We start from the raw sequence: 14,617 nt of genomic DNA, 5'->3' as shown, positions 1-14,617 counted from the left end.
ATTCTCCGAAATAATCATCCCTCAAAACCCCTCTAGGGACCAATTAAACCATAACTTATTGACGGAGACGGTAAAATTCTTATTATAACCAAGCTAGTAAATAAGGTAAAAATTTACGGGTCGGGATGTGACAGAGGGCAACTCTCCTTCAAGACCTCTCAAGGTCCTCGATCACCCAAAACTAAACCTCCTACAACTACCAAAAACGGCTCCTACTTTTGAAAATCACAAAATCATCACACCTCATCGAAAACAACTCCAACATTAAGCATTACAAGATCTCAACCTAGTCTTATAATATATAAATTTGCTCACAACAACAAGAACTAGCTAACCCTTGCAACTAAACCTACATATCATGCCAGACGCGCCGCCACGCGCCACCACAGGCGGCGGCGAGTGGGCCCACGCGCCATCACGAAACTTTCGAATTAGGGCAAACTCCCAACACAAAACTTGTAGATTGAAAAGAGGGGAGCACCGTTTATACCTGAGGTATCCGCCAATTTGGTCGGAGCACACCGAAAAACTCGCCAGAAGGTTAGAATCCACCACCGTAACTCTACACCGCGAGTTGAGCTTCAAGACCACCAAGGATCGAACGAGGACGCCTAACACTTCCTATCCCGACCGGTTCCAAGCCGCGTCGCCGCCACAGGAGGAAGGAAACCGATCGGGTTGCAAACTGGGTCGCCAGCCCTCACTGTGGCGCTCAGCTTGCACAGCTCAGCTCGGGTCATCCTCATCCACCAACACAGGGAAGATTACGCCGCCGAGGAGAAGCGACTCCGACCGGTGCCGTCGCCTGGGTCGGCCGGAGTTGGCCGGAAAATCCGGGTCGGGTCAACCGGGTCCGGGTCGGGTCGACTGGGGAGCTTGGGTTCTCTCTGGGTCGAGGAGGGAGAAGAAAGGGGAAGAAAATGGGTTCTGAAAATTATGAGGACCCAAAACGAAATTTTCCTATTTAACCTAAATATTCTCGAAAAGCCACAACTTCTACTGACCATAACTTCCTCATACGAAGTCCATTTTACGCGTGCCATGTGTCTACGAACTCGTATCATCGTGCTCTACAACTTTCGTGAAGGAAGTTTCTCGAGAAACCCAACAGATTTGAAAGTCAACTTTTGACCCCTCAGAACCATAAGACCGTTTCGGGTAATTATGCGTCCAAACACTTCCGCTCTTCCTTCGTACCTCAAAACACACTAACTTCTAACTCGAAAATTCTCAATTAATATCAGAAACTAATATCAAATTTTCGGGGTATTACATAGCATATTTGCGGCAATATCATATTGCTTATTAGCCTGATGTATTAATTCGTGCCCAAGTGATCTAGTTACGTCGTTGGTCCGGACTCATCTTCAAGAAGATGTCTTGCTTTGCTTTAGTGTTAAGAAAACTAAGCGCAAAAAAGCTAGCCTCATCAGTTAATCCTGGGGTCTCCTGAATAGCAATCCAACATTCAGTGTCTCTTGATTCTCTCTTCTCCATTATGCCACAAATTGTATCAAAAGTGGTGACAATTTTACCAAAGCCAGTTGATAAGTTTTCTAGAACTTCAGCTTGAGTAGCTACCCCTTTTGAGTTGCTACTTTGTTCATAATCAGCTCTACTTCTTTTGCCTTGAGCCCTGCTATGTGGTGCAGCATTTGCATTGTTACCTGGTGTGCGTTGTCGGGAAAGAGATGGCAAGTTTTCTTGGTACGATGACTCATTTTCATTTCGCACAAAGGTGTGATTATCTTGATCAAAGACCAAGTCATCTATGCCACCCATTTCCCATGATCCGTTTTCTCCTACTTCATATGTTGTGGCATCTGTATCATCACCTAGACCTATTGACCCCATCCCAGTTGCAGTTCCATTACCAACTGCAATTTTCAAATCCTCATAGTCCGGAAAAGTTTATGTCCGAAAGTGCGCATGCGTTGGATGTGACTGAAAAATAACAATAAACAGAAATGTCAATATGATAAAGATTCAAATTAATAGTCTAAAATAGAATAAAACTAAAAGGCATTAAACTCACCTTCAAATAGTCTGCCCATACTTCATCAGGCGCAGTGAATCTCTTTGTGATCGGGTCCCACCTAAACCCAGAATTGTGACGCATAAACTAAAAGTAATTGGTGTATTATTTCTTAAACTATTTCACTCGGCTTTGGTAATGGCTGAAAGTTATCTCCTTACCAAGTTTTCCTTTAAGTTTAGGAAGTAGCTTTGCCTCTACTGTTGTTTTGCTTATTACACCATTAATATCACGGAATCCAAGCTTAGCGCCTTCAACCATGAGCTGGAGCAAAACATTGCTCTCTTCCGCGGTCCAAGTTTTATAATCCTTTCGTTTACCATTTCCTTGTGAATCTCCCATCTATATAATTGTTAAACTATAACTAATCATACATGCAACCTTGAAAGTAATAAAAAAAACATGCTATATGTGTATATACACACACACAAAGGTGGTCTCCATACAGATAAGAAGACACTGGCAAAAACCCTAGAAACCTCATAGTCTGCCCCTTTTGGGTTGTTCTTTTGTGTATAAAAATAATCAATAATGTAGAAATAAATTTTGGCATGCTTTAATAAGTGCCACTAGAAACCCTAGAAGTTTTTGGATTCTCATTCAAATTGAGTACGTTATACACGACCCTGTGAACTATTCATTAGCTTTTAATCACTTGAGATTATAATCAAGTTTGTAGTTTGTAGCTAATCTATAGAGGTGGTTTTGTACACATCACTAACAGAACAATATAATCAAAATTAAGGTACAAACTATTCTATATCAAAAGGTATATATGATCAACGACAGTATAATCAATATTGATTATGGTGATTAGGTTTTTAGGGTTGGGAGCACAGCAGTATAATTAATTTTAATAAAAACTAGGAGAAAGGTTCTTCCCTTTCGGACATCCAATGGAAGTGCGCAATTTTCAAATCCTCATAGTATGCAATTTTCAAATCCTCATAGTCACACATAATCATTCACCTCGATAATTTTATGTTCATGCTTCTATAATCATTCACCTCGACAGTATAATCAATTTTGATTATGGTGATTAGGTTTTTAGGGTTGGGAGTAGCAGACACAGTATTTGGGTTTTTCAGGGTTTCATAGACCAACTGAACGACCCAAAAAAAAAAAAAAAATTCAATGATGCAACTATGAACATATTGAGTATCAAAAAATTCTGATAACATTAGGCAAAGGCAGAAAAAGAATCGAGAAAGCAAGATGATGAGAACCAACCTCTTCGCAGCAGGCAGAGGGATGAACTTTGATAGATTGTTTCCCACGCTCAAAATCTTTGCTCTGGTGGCCGGCAAACTATTGGACTTTGATATTTATACTTAACAGTACAAAGTCCACAATTTTCCATGATTTTCTAATTCTAAATATGAATGATATTTTGAATACCCTAAAACTTCTATTCATTTTTAAAAGTCCTAATTGAATACCTCTAGATTTTGGTGGATTGTATAAAGACTTTTTAAAATCCTAATTGAATACACCTAGACTTTTATGGACTATTATAAGTCTATATTGAATACACCCGGATTTTCAGATTTCATGGACTTCTTTAAAATTGCCACTAATTCCAGATCCAATACACCCCCTTAAGCTCACTTTTGGTGATTGCTGGGAACTCTGATGATGATAGCATCATTGTTGAGACTCTTGACAAGATAGTTGTTACCGCTGCCAAGTTTGGAAAGAGCTTTATTGAGAAAATTCCGATCGATATGAAGGTCTATGTTGACTGTGTAAGACTGAGGAAGGTTGTGCAGCCAATTCGCAACCACAAATGTTTTGTTCGTCTCTACAAGGAGGGTTACATGAAGAAAAAGCTGAGCGCCAAGATATACAAAGGTACATCGTTGGAATCGGTGAGGCGTGTGGCAAGCCATATAGGTCACAGCCTCACATCTGTTTTTGTTAAGTTAATGATCTCCTTGTGTGTTGAGAACCGACCGTGGAGGATTAAACGATTTGACAATTTGGAGTCTCTAATTCTGTTGCTCAAAATGGTGTTTAAGTGGAAGGGGAAAACTAATGACTTTGGGGTGGTTTTCAACAGAATCATTGAGTGCATCAAAATTGCGCGCCATGAATTCCTTGGGGTTCCGAAATTGACACAAGAAAGAAGGGGAACCATTGAACTTGCAATGTAGACTATAGATATCGATGATTGCTATAGTTTGAACAATTTCCTTCAAGAACTAGTGGCTGAACTGATGTGGTTTAGCACTATGTTTGAGCTTCTGCTAAGCTTGCCACTTCTGCCCAGCTTTGAAAACTTTCTAGAGGCAGAAATAGGTTCCTTAGACTGGCTGGAAGAAACTCTTATTGAAATGTCTGAGCACCTGGACCAGGACATTGACTCCAAGGCAGAAGCTCTGCTGGGCAAGTACACTGAAGAAAGCAGTGCGGTTTACAAGTTCAGCTTGAAAATGGATAGGGTCACATACAGTATATGGGATGATCTGCGATACTTGCTCTAATGATCAGGTAATGTTTACTACTGTAGATAAGTATGATCTGTTTACTGGTAGGTTGTTCTGGCTTCTAAGGTTGCTCTGCCTCCCTGGAACCTTGAAACTACATGTAGATGGTTTCTGTATACTATGTGATTCTTATGGACTTGCTTCTAGGTTTTGTGGGTTTAATGTTGCTTTACTTTCTTGCAGAGTTGCTGTTACTCTAGACTTCTACAAGTTTGATGCATGAAGACGGTGACTGAGGCATCATTTTGAATTTTAGATGAATTTATCCCTATAAAAACTCATTCTAGCAGCTTTGGATTTCTTTTTTGGATTCCCTGCCCAGTATACATTGTTCTATACTTCCCTGTTATCTGACCTTAAGTTTATGCACATGTTGAGGTGCTTTACTATTAATGCACATGTCCAGGTGCTAATCTTATATTTGTTGGTTGGTTTTGGTTTTTTTTTTTTTTTTTTTTTATTGTTGGTTCTGGCTTGATGCATATATGCTGCAGCTTTCTTTCTGTGTACTTAGGAGTATCAAATATGTTACTTCTACATGCATGAGATTGATGCTGCTTTCTCATTGTGTTCTGAAAAGTATGAATGATCTGATTCTGCTAAATGCATGATAAACATTAGATTAGATGGATAGATAGTAAGACCATATATATAGATGCATAATAATTTTTTCCTAGTAAGGCCAAGATATATAGATAGATCATAGATAGCTCGAATTATTGTCCTTTTTGGTCAGGATCTTGGTGCCGCAAATGATGAAAAATGCCGGAAATATCTTTTGCACCTTGGCCTCAGGCCCTCAACCATAGCAGAAAAGTTGCATTATTATTCATTGATCCACGTAAATGCCGGAAAGAAACTAGAACAGGGCATCACAAATGTTGCGGCTCCCATAAAAGAGCAGCCATGATCAGCAATAGTTCCTCTGCTCTGATGGGGCTTTAGGTGCCAATGGGACAACAGAGATTGATGTTTCATTCGGTAGCCAATAAATAAAATATGGAATGATTTGGAATGAACTATGTTGAGAATCAACACCTAGTATACAAGAGGTCCTAGTCGAATCAACACCAAGTATGACTAAAGTAACCTATGCTAGCTACAGAAATTCATTAAGAGATAACCGTCCAATACTGTGAGAAAACTAGCAGCATAGCATAGAAGAATTTAAGTTATTTTTGTGTTTGTGTTTCTGTGGTGTTAGAGGTTCAGAACAAGATCAGATGGCAATCGTTGAGGCTGAGCAGCTGTGACATGGTAATCTCCTAGTGCTACTAGGAAACTGTAGTTCATGGTTTTTGTGATGATTTAATGACTGTGGCTATGTGTTTTGTGGATAGATCTTAATCTTCTTATTCTATACATATATTTCAGATACAAGAAATTTAATAAAAAAAAATATGCATACATACCAACTACGTACTTACACATACGTATCATGTATAATTGTATAGGGACAATTGTATATACATATATTTATGCTCTTTGCTCTTGTTTCTCTTAAAATTCTCTAAATTTTAATTACTTGCGTTTCAATTAAGAACGGTATTCAGAGCCTTTTTCTACTCCTACTTTAATTCTCAGAGATTTCCATACTTCTGATCTGTACTTGAAAATGCCACCACAGACACTTATTTGTTTATTTCTGGGTCTGGTTTCTCTTTATCCCATAAAGGCTATTGTATCTCTTGTTTTGGCCACAATCCTCAGCAAGGAGAGAGAGACGGTAGCAGTTAATGCTTCTAGGGATGTGGAGCGTGCTACTGTGCTGACGCGGAATGTAGTAGGGTTGTTGTTGTAGTGCGCTAACCTGTGCTTCTAATCAAACGAGAGTAGGGCTCCGGTGGCACCTCACGGACGAGGATTTAGAGTAGCTTCTTCGCCACCGATATCGATACTCGCGGTTGTAGCGAGTAGAGCAACCAAAGGAAAGGAAAACGAGAACGCAAGGGAGCTCCGGGGAGCTTGAAAAGTAAAGGGTGCAATGACTCCGGGGAGCCGGGAAAGTAAAGAAACAGAGCTCCGGGGAGCTTGAAAGGAAAAATGTTGCTAAGGCGAGATGCTTTAGCATTTAGGTTCGACTAGGTCGATAGTTGTATTGTATTTTTGTTGAGTTGTTGAGTTTTTGAGTTGTGCAGTAGAGAGAACCTCAAACTCCTTTATATAGAGTTATTTGGGGCCACAAGTATTGGCCCAAAACATGTCAAAGACTTGTAGGAGTTTTCAACGATAAATATGGCGTAGGCGATGTTAATCACTTGCTGGACGTGATTATGCTTTGGCGAAGTAACTAACTGCCTACTATGTAGAGGAGTAGAACCAATCTCATGAAGATGTGGACGTAGTCAATTCATGTAAATCCAATTAAGGAATAGAGACCTTAACCACCACATACAACCAATCTCATGAAGATGTGGACGTAAGCTTCCCCATGCAATCATGCTTGAATAAAGATAATGATCCTTAATGAACCATCTCGCCGTGCAATCATGTTTATCCACCCCGCGAGGTAGTTGTTTCTGTTTCGCATGCAACCTCTTCGCATGCATCTCGCCTCCACTGTAGCTGCAAGCATTATCCTTCGCCACGCATAGGGAGTACATACACTTGCATACATGTGATTAAAGAATAGAAACCTTAATACACGTAAACTCTTCTCCTGGCGAAGTCTTCTCGCGCGAAGGTATCTCGCCTCGCTCAATCTTCTATGCGAAGTCAGTCCATTTCTTGTCACATGTGAACTCTACTACCCAGCTCGCCTGATTTTGCTGGCGGATCATCACTTGTAAACTTAATATTTTGGGCTCGCTTGTATGACGTGTACTATGAATTTAACTAATATTTACCTAAACAATTACTGTCTAGTAAAATATTAATTTAGGTGTAAACATCTCTACTTTGTTTTTTTTTTCTTTTGAAATTTTCTCATCTGCTATAATTATATCGTTTACCATATTTACTGTTTCAGGCTTCATCTGCAGATATCTTAATGGTAATGTTAATATCAATGTGTCTAATTGAAGACACCATAATCAGGCTTCATCTGCATATATCATAAATCAGATAAAACCATTATATCACCAAGCATTACTTCCTTTTCAACATATGCTTTGATTTTGGTAATTATATCACTGCGAGCAAAATGATCTATTAGAAATTAGACCCGAAAGTTCATCAGGAATTGAAATATATTCCTTTGCATTCCCTTATTTTCTAAAAAAACAAGACAGTTTAATTTAGGAGTAAAAGACAGAACTTGACTGTCATTGAGGTCAAAATATGGAGTCTCATGAACTATACACTAACTGCAGAGAGAGAGTCTACAATTTTCATGTTTTGTCTCATGATAAGCTATGATTTGGTTCTTCCTCAAACTTTGGAAAGCCCTCTTCACCAAGGTAGCAGTCCAGCAGGCCAGTTTTTCCTCCACAAGAGTGATCTGATTCTGTGGATGATCAAATTATCAACTGAAGCTACTTCATCTTGACTGAGCAGCAAGTTTTCAAATCAGGATATTTTGGATCCAGGATCTGCTTCATTAGTGTTTACTCACACACTTAAGTGGGAAGTGAGATCAATGAAGGTGTCTTCGCTGCAAGGAATTGCGATACCACCCGTTGGATGATGGAATCCAAATTCTTCTTTAGCTTGAGTCAGCAAATCCTGAAACAAAATTTGGTTCAAATATGATATTGGAACAACAAATCGTTTCTTCTGGTTCTCTCCAACATAAACCGCAAAGTAGGCCTTTGGTATATCTGATGCCTTTGTGCTAGCAACTTTAGGAAATCGGAAACCCATGGTGTCTAGATATTGAAGTGATCAAAGAAGGAAGAAAAGTATTCAAAGGACTTGGGAAACAAAAAACACTACGTCAATTTTGCTTTCAGACGACAGGCTTTGCCCGTCGTCTGATCATTTTTTTGCGTGTCGTTTATCGAGTTGCTAAAGCCTGTCGTCTAATCATTTTTTTGCGTGTCGTCTATCGAGCTGCCATCTGATAAGCATTCAGACGACATGCAAAATCTGTCGTCTGATAAACTTCACACGACATACAATATAAACACATCTGTCGTGTGTATGCATCTAAATATGCAACAAACTCAAATTATCTGTCGTTAGACAATGATTATAACGACATAAAAGTGTCATTGAAATTACTTTATACTCAAAAGTGAGCAACTGTATGTCGTCTCACACCAATTCAAACGTCATTTGTCTGTCGTCTGATATCTATCTCAGACGACATCTACTATTATCTTTTTTTTATATTTTAAGACGACATATAAATGTCGTTTGAAAGATTTAGAGACGTCAAAGTCTATAGGGCCATCTGTTGTCAGATTTCAATCTGGATGTCAATTCTATAGGATTTTAATGTCTCAACAAAAGCACAACATAATTCAGAAATCTCAAATTCATTCTTATTGCCAAACACCAACAAATTTTACAAAAAGTTATTTGTTCCAAAGAGACCTATAAGCTATAACAACAATAAGTTATAACATCAAAAACCAAGTCATATCACTGAATTGAGCAACCAATCCTTATCACTAGATGGTGACATAAAACCTCATAAGCTCTTACATTGGTGATATGTCATACTTAGAATGTCCTTCACATCAAATCCTGAATTGAATTATCTTGCCCCAAGTCCCTGATGTTGCTCATTGTGAGTAGGCACTGGAGAGCCCTATTTAAATCACTGCTCTGCATAGCCAAATCAAACTCCAACCTACAAAACGAGGATAACATTATAAGTTTCAAAATGAGATGAAATGGAAACTGCTTGGATGCTGTATTTATTCAGGAAATGAGTTGAAACGACTTTTAATGTCATATAATTGCATAAAAGGATTCAATACAGGAATAATCCCTAATGTTTCAATATGCTAGACCAATCACTTGTTCAATCGACCTTATAGAATGGCATACAAGTATCAATATATAGCCAAGTTAATACACAGTTGATCACCAGAAAAATTATACTTATATGCAGGAAATAAAATACAAATGAAAAATTATGAATAAGAAAAAGAAGAGAACACGTATTGTGACATCAAATATAAAACTGCCTAAATTAATTAATAGTATACCTCTTAGATATTCCAAGCAAATGAAATGCCTCAGTAGCATAACTCACATCTCTTAGATATTCCAAGCAAATAGTGATGTACACATGTATATGGATAAAAAATGCAGATGTAAACATCTAAACAGTTGCACATGCATTCATATGCAAACATGAAAATAGTGCACGGCTCCCAAATGCATACCACAAGTTGTTCATGATGAAGCCACTTTTGTTCTTCTAGCTGCAACCGCAATGCTTCAGTAATCCATACACTGCTCCTGCAAGTGCATAGAAAAAAAAATTATGTTTATATTACAAATTAATAGCGCAAACATATATAAATCAGTAGACATGCAAACTTGAAAAATAAACTTTTAGTAGCTAGTAGCTTTTGCTATTCTGATTCCTTGGATTTGCAAACTTGGAATATAAATTTCTCTAACCATTTATAGAAATAATGGCAAAAAACAGTGACTAAGAGTTAACCTCTTTTGGTATCTCTATTAGGTTGAATGAGTCATATATAAGTGGAACTCTCATCAACCCAATGCACTCTCTGATACTATCATAAACTGACAAAGACCAAATCGTGGTGAAGAACATATAAGAATAAGCCATTATGCATACAAAATCATTATACAACATTTGGTGCTACATATAACTGAAATTATATATCTATATCTATATATGAGTATAAATTCATTAAAAAAAAAGTAGAGTACGTAGACATAAAAGGGATGGGATTATAAACAAACCAACCTGAAAAAGATGATTAGAATGTGAGTGGTAGCTTCACAATTAACAACACCTCGAATGGTAATCTACTTTGCAAGCACACACATAGTTTCCTTGATAAAAACCAATACAATAAACCTAATTGATAAATGGTCTAAATATTTTTGGGATTTTTTCCCTCCTTCCTTCTCTTTTTGATCCCAGGTTTTTCCCTCCTTCCCTCTCTTTTTGATCCCAGGTACTTTAAGGTTCTTCGTTTTTTTGCCTTTTCTGTTTGCTATTTGCACGTATTTGGACTATCAGTGACTCTTTCTATCACCACCTATGAATCAGTGAATGTATAGAACAACTAAAATGTTGCTCGCAAGGTGTTTGATGAAATGCTTCTGAGACATTCTTCCTTTTTTACTTTTTGCTCTCTTTTGTTATGCTTTCGACTCAACAAGAACAAGGTCTACTACGTCAGTGACTCACTAGTAAAGCGTGCAACCAACATAGCTTGTGTTAATCTAGTCTCTCTTGGAACTTGCATTGGGAAGTTCAATCACGGTGGTAGCTTCCACCTAACTGTTCAGTGTTTGAGTTTACTGGCCTCGAATGCTAAACACAAGGTCTGGCTCAAACCTACCTCTGAGATGTCGTATTTATATGGAAACCATATTCTGAAAGGTGGCTTGGGGAGGATTACAGAAAATATTGTGCCTGGTGATGGGGTGGTTGTTTTTTCAATGTCGGATATTCCATTGAATTTTGGGATTGCCGCCTAATCTACCCAGGATTGTAGGAAGTTGGACCCCAATGGAATTGTGGTGCTTCACCAGGCTGATATTGGAGAGTACTTGAGGATGGAGGATGATATTGATTGGCAGCTTCTCACTGTTTTTGGTACATGGTGTTGCTGGTATGCACATCTGAGGCTTATGTTGAGATTTTAACCCCACGAACGAACCGAGATCCAAGAGTAGACACACCCAACAATATCGTAATAAAGCTGAATAACAAACAATGATGAAAAAAACAATTGACACGAGATTTAACGTGGTTCGGCAAATAACATGCCTATGTCCACCCCAAGATATTGCTCTTCCACTATGAGAATAAAACTAGTACAAGATACATGAGTTAAATCTCATAACCCAAATCCTAAAACCCTTGTACACCCTCACTCATAGAATACCCAAGAACACAATATCTCACCTAAGAGTATTTCCCTCTTAGCACTTTTTTCTCTCTCACTCTCATGCACAACCCACAAGCTCTATTGCTTGTCCGATGCTTACTCGATGCAAACTTCCTTGCATGCTTCTATTGGTTCTCCATGCAGCCTATTTATAGGCAACAATCATACCATGTGAAAAAGCCAAAGCTTTTTCTTCCCTCCTATTCCATTTGCTGCAAGCACACCATAGAAGACTCTCATATACCTTCAATTTCCACAAACACCATTTAAGGCTTTGTTCCTAGCTATACCATAGATAACTATTCATCCCAAGTCAATACTTGCTGCATCACATGGGTTTTTCACATTTGAATGAAAATGAATCACCAATCTCAACAGCTTATGTAAGTGGGGGTCTATCTGATGGATATTCGGGGAAGCTTTTTCCGGACATTGATGATTTTCTTGAGTTTTGTTTCTGTTAGTGATCATGAGTAGGTACATCGGGAACTTCTCTCAATCTAGATCCTGATGATTCCTTTTCAATTTTGGCCGTAAATTATAGCTCCGGTTTGTATTAAGAACACAATGTAATTTTCATTGCAGCTCTGCATCCTTCTTTAAGTTAATCAACTTCATTAATTGGCAATTGAAACCTCAATTTTCCCTCTTTCGTAGACCAATTGTTTCTTTCACCCTTGCTGCACTCTTGCAGTTCTTGATATCATTTTCATTTGTGCTCTTCAAGTCACACATTATTGGTCTGATTGTTCTGTCTCAGGAAAAAGAAAACATTGTGGTACCATTTCTATTTTTGAGAGTCTTCCTCCTGCTGTTGTGTTTAAAGGAATTGTGGAGTCCATTCGCCTCTGCTTATTGTCTTGGAAGATTCCTCATACTTCTTCTAACGCTTACATTTTTCATGAATGGAGACTAGCTTCTTAGTTTTATGTGTTTGTTTTGAGGGTGTTGTTTTGTTAGCTTTAGCTTTGTAGCTTCTGTTCTTGTTGTTCCTTGGCTTGTTTTTAGCCTGGGTTCTTCTATATATTCATTCATTTACCCAAAAAAAAGAAAAAAAAGAAAAAGAAAAAGAAAACATTGTGTCAGTTTCAATTTGTTGACTGTAGTAGAAGAAGAATGGAAGAGTTGACTAGTCCGTTATTCTTCTAACAGATTCTAGAATCTTTATGCCACGTGTATTTTGACAGCTATATTCCAGCTCTCAATTCTGTTAGAAAGCTTCCGATTTCCTTTTCTGTTGTATAAATAGCTATCTGACTTTATTCTCCTTTGTAATGAATTCTATGCTATATTCTAAGCAAAAGAGTTTGATTTGCTCTCAGTTTCTTTCTCTCTCAATTTTCTGCTTTCAATTTTGTTATCAAGCTCATCTCTGATGCCATGGCTATCATGGTATCAGAGCAGCCATAGATCATGGACCTCTGATATATTCTTCTGCTTCTGTGTATGATTGTTCATATATTTGCTTTCTGAATTCAGATCTAGCTTGCGCTCTGTGGTGAAAATCGAAGCTCTCTCATCTTCAAGTTGTGGATCAACTGCTCTGATCTTCATTGAGGCTTGTTCGTCAGTACTGTGATACATCTAAAACTCAGGTCTGATCTTCTTGAGATTCTTGTGTATCTTTTGGTTAAATTGAGTTCTACGCTCTTCGGATCTACATAATTTTCAGTCATATTGTTGATCGGTTCAAGAGGTTTTCTATGGATTAGCTACTATGCTTGTTGATTAGAGGAAAGTATGAAGTTTGTTCAGATTTACTAAGTCCACTGTGAGCTTTCTTCATTTGAAGGTTATGATGATCTTGATGCTTTTGTATGGTGAGATTTGATGATTAAGTGAGCAAAATTGGAGTATATATGAAGAGTTGAAAAAATTGGAGTATTTAGAGTAAATCTTAGCAAAACTGAGAGCAAATATGAGTATTTCTGAGTATTTAGAGCAAAACTGAGCATTTCTGGGTATTATTGTTGCTTTTGTGTTAAATATCAGTAAAAAGAGGTCTAAGGAGTTGTCTTAATACAATATTGGAGCATATAGCATTTGGGAATTATTGAGTATTCTCTGCATGCTCTTGTTCAAGATTTGCTGGAAGTCTGATTTTGTATGCTAAGAGAATAAGAAGTTCTCTGAGAGGTCTGAGGTGTTTTGGTTTCTGAGGATTGAGTCATAAGGGTCTCTTTTGTGGTGTTTCAAGAAATTTGTTTGAATATTGCTTGCAGTTGAAAATGGCTCCTACACAAAGCACTACTGATCACAATGCTGCTAGTCACACTCTTACACATTCAGATGTGCATTCACTGTTGAGTATTATCACTATGCGTTTCAGTGAAAGAAACTTTATCAAGTGGAGTTTTCAATTCTAATCCACTCTTGCTGGCAATGACTTATTTGGATTTTATGATGGTACTGAGGTCTGTCCTCCTCGATATGCATTAACCTCTAATGGTAAGGTCACATATGAAGAAATTGCAGCTTTTATGGCTTGGAAAAAGACTGATATGGCTCTTCTAAGTCTTCTCATGGCTACTCTGGATGAAGATATTGTAGATGTCATAATTGGATGCAGGACATCTAGACAAGCTTGGCTTGCTCTTCAAGAACGTTTCTCTGCTGCATCTAGAGTGAGTATTATGCAACTCAAAACTGAGCTCCAAACTTTGTGCAAGGGAGCAGAAAGTGTTGAAAAATATCTTCAAAGGGTTAAAAATGCAAGAGATCAGCTGATGTCTGTTGGAGTTACAATTCCTGATGAAGATATAATCATTGTTATTCTCAATGGACTTCCTGATGAGTACTCTACTCTAAGAACTGTTGTTGAGGGAAGAGAGAATCCTATTTCTCTAAGTGATCTGAGAGCACAACTTCTTGTTGCTGAAAGAAGATTTAAAGGTACATTTTCTGTGTTTCCTAATATGAGTGCTATGGTTGCACATGGTGAAGGATCAAGACACAATGAGAGGGACAGAGGCACTAAAAACTGGGATAACAAAGGAGAGTACAAGAGCAAAGACAACAAGTACAGTGGAAATGGAGGAGCAGTTGAATGCACAGTATGTGGTAAACGAGGTCATACTGTGGACACTTGTTTCCGAGTTCATAAATGT

The 14,617-nt window shown here is 38.1% G+C and overlaps 1 pseudogene; it reads left to right on the top strand.

The window, feature by feature from the left end:
* Positions 1 to 7,864: 7,864 nt before the first annotated feature.
* LOC101312644 lies at positions 7,865 to 11,265 on the top strand (annotated as a pseudogene).
* Positions 11,266 to 14,617: the final 3,352 nt, after the last annotated feature.

The sequence above is a fragment of the Fragaria vesca genome, linkage group LG5 (genome assembly GCF_000184155.1).
Source record: "Fragaria vesca subsp. vesca linkage group LG5, FraVesHawaii_1.0, whole genome shotgun sequence".
Classification (NCBI taxonomy): Eukaryota; Viridiplantae; Streptophyta; class Magnoliopsida; order Rosales; family Rosaceae; genus Fragaria; species Fragaria vesca.
Note: the sequence above shows the minus strand (reverse complement) of the source record. Positions and strands in the feature narration are given on the sequence as shown.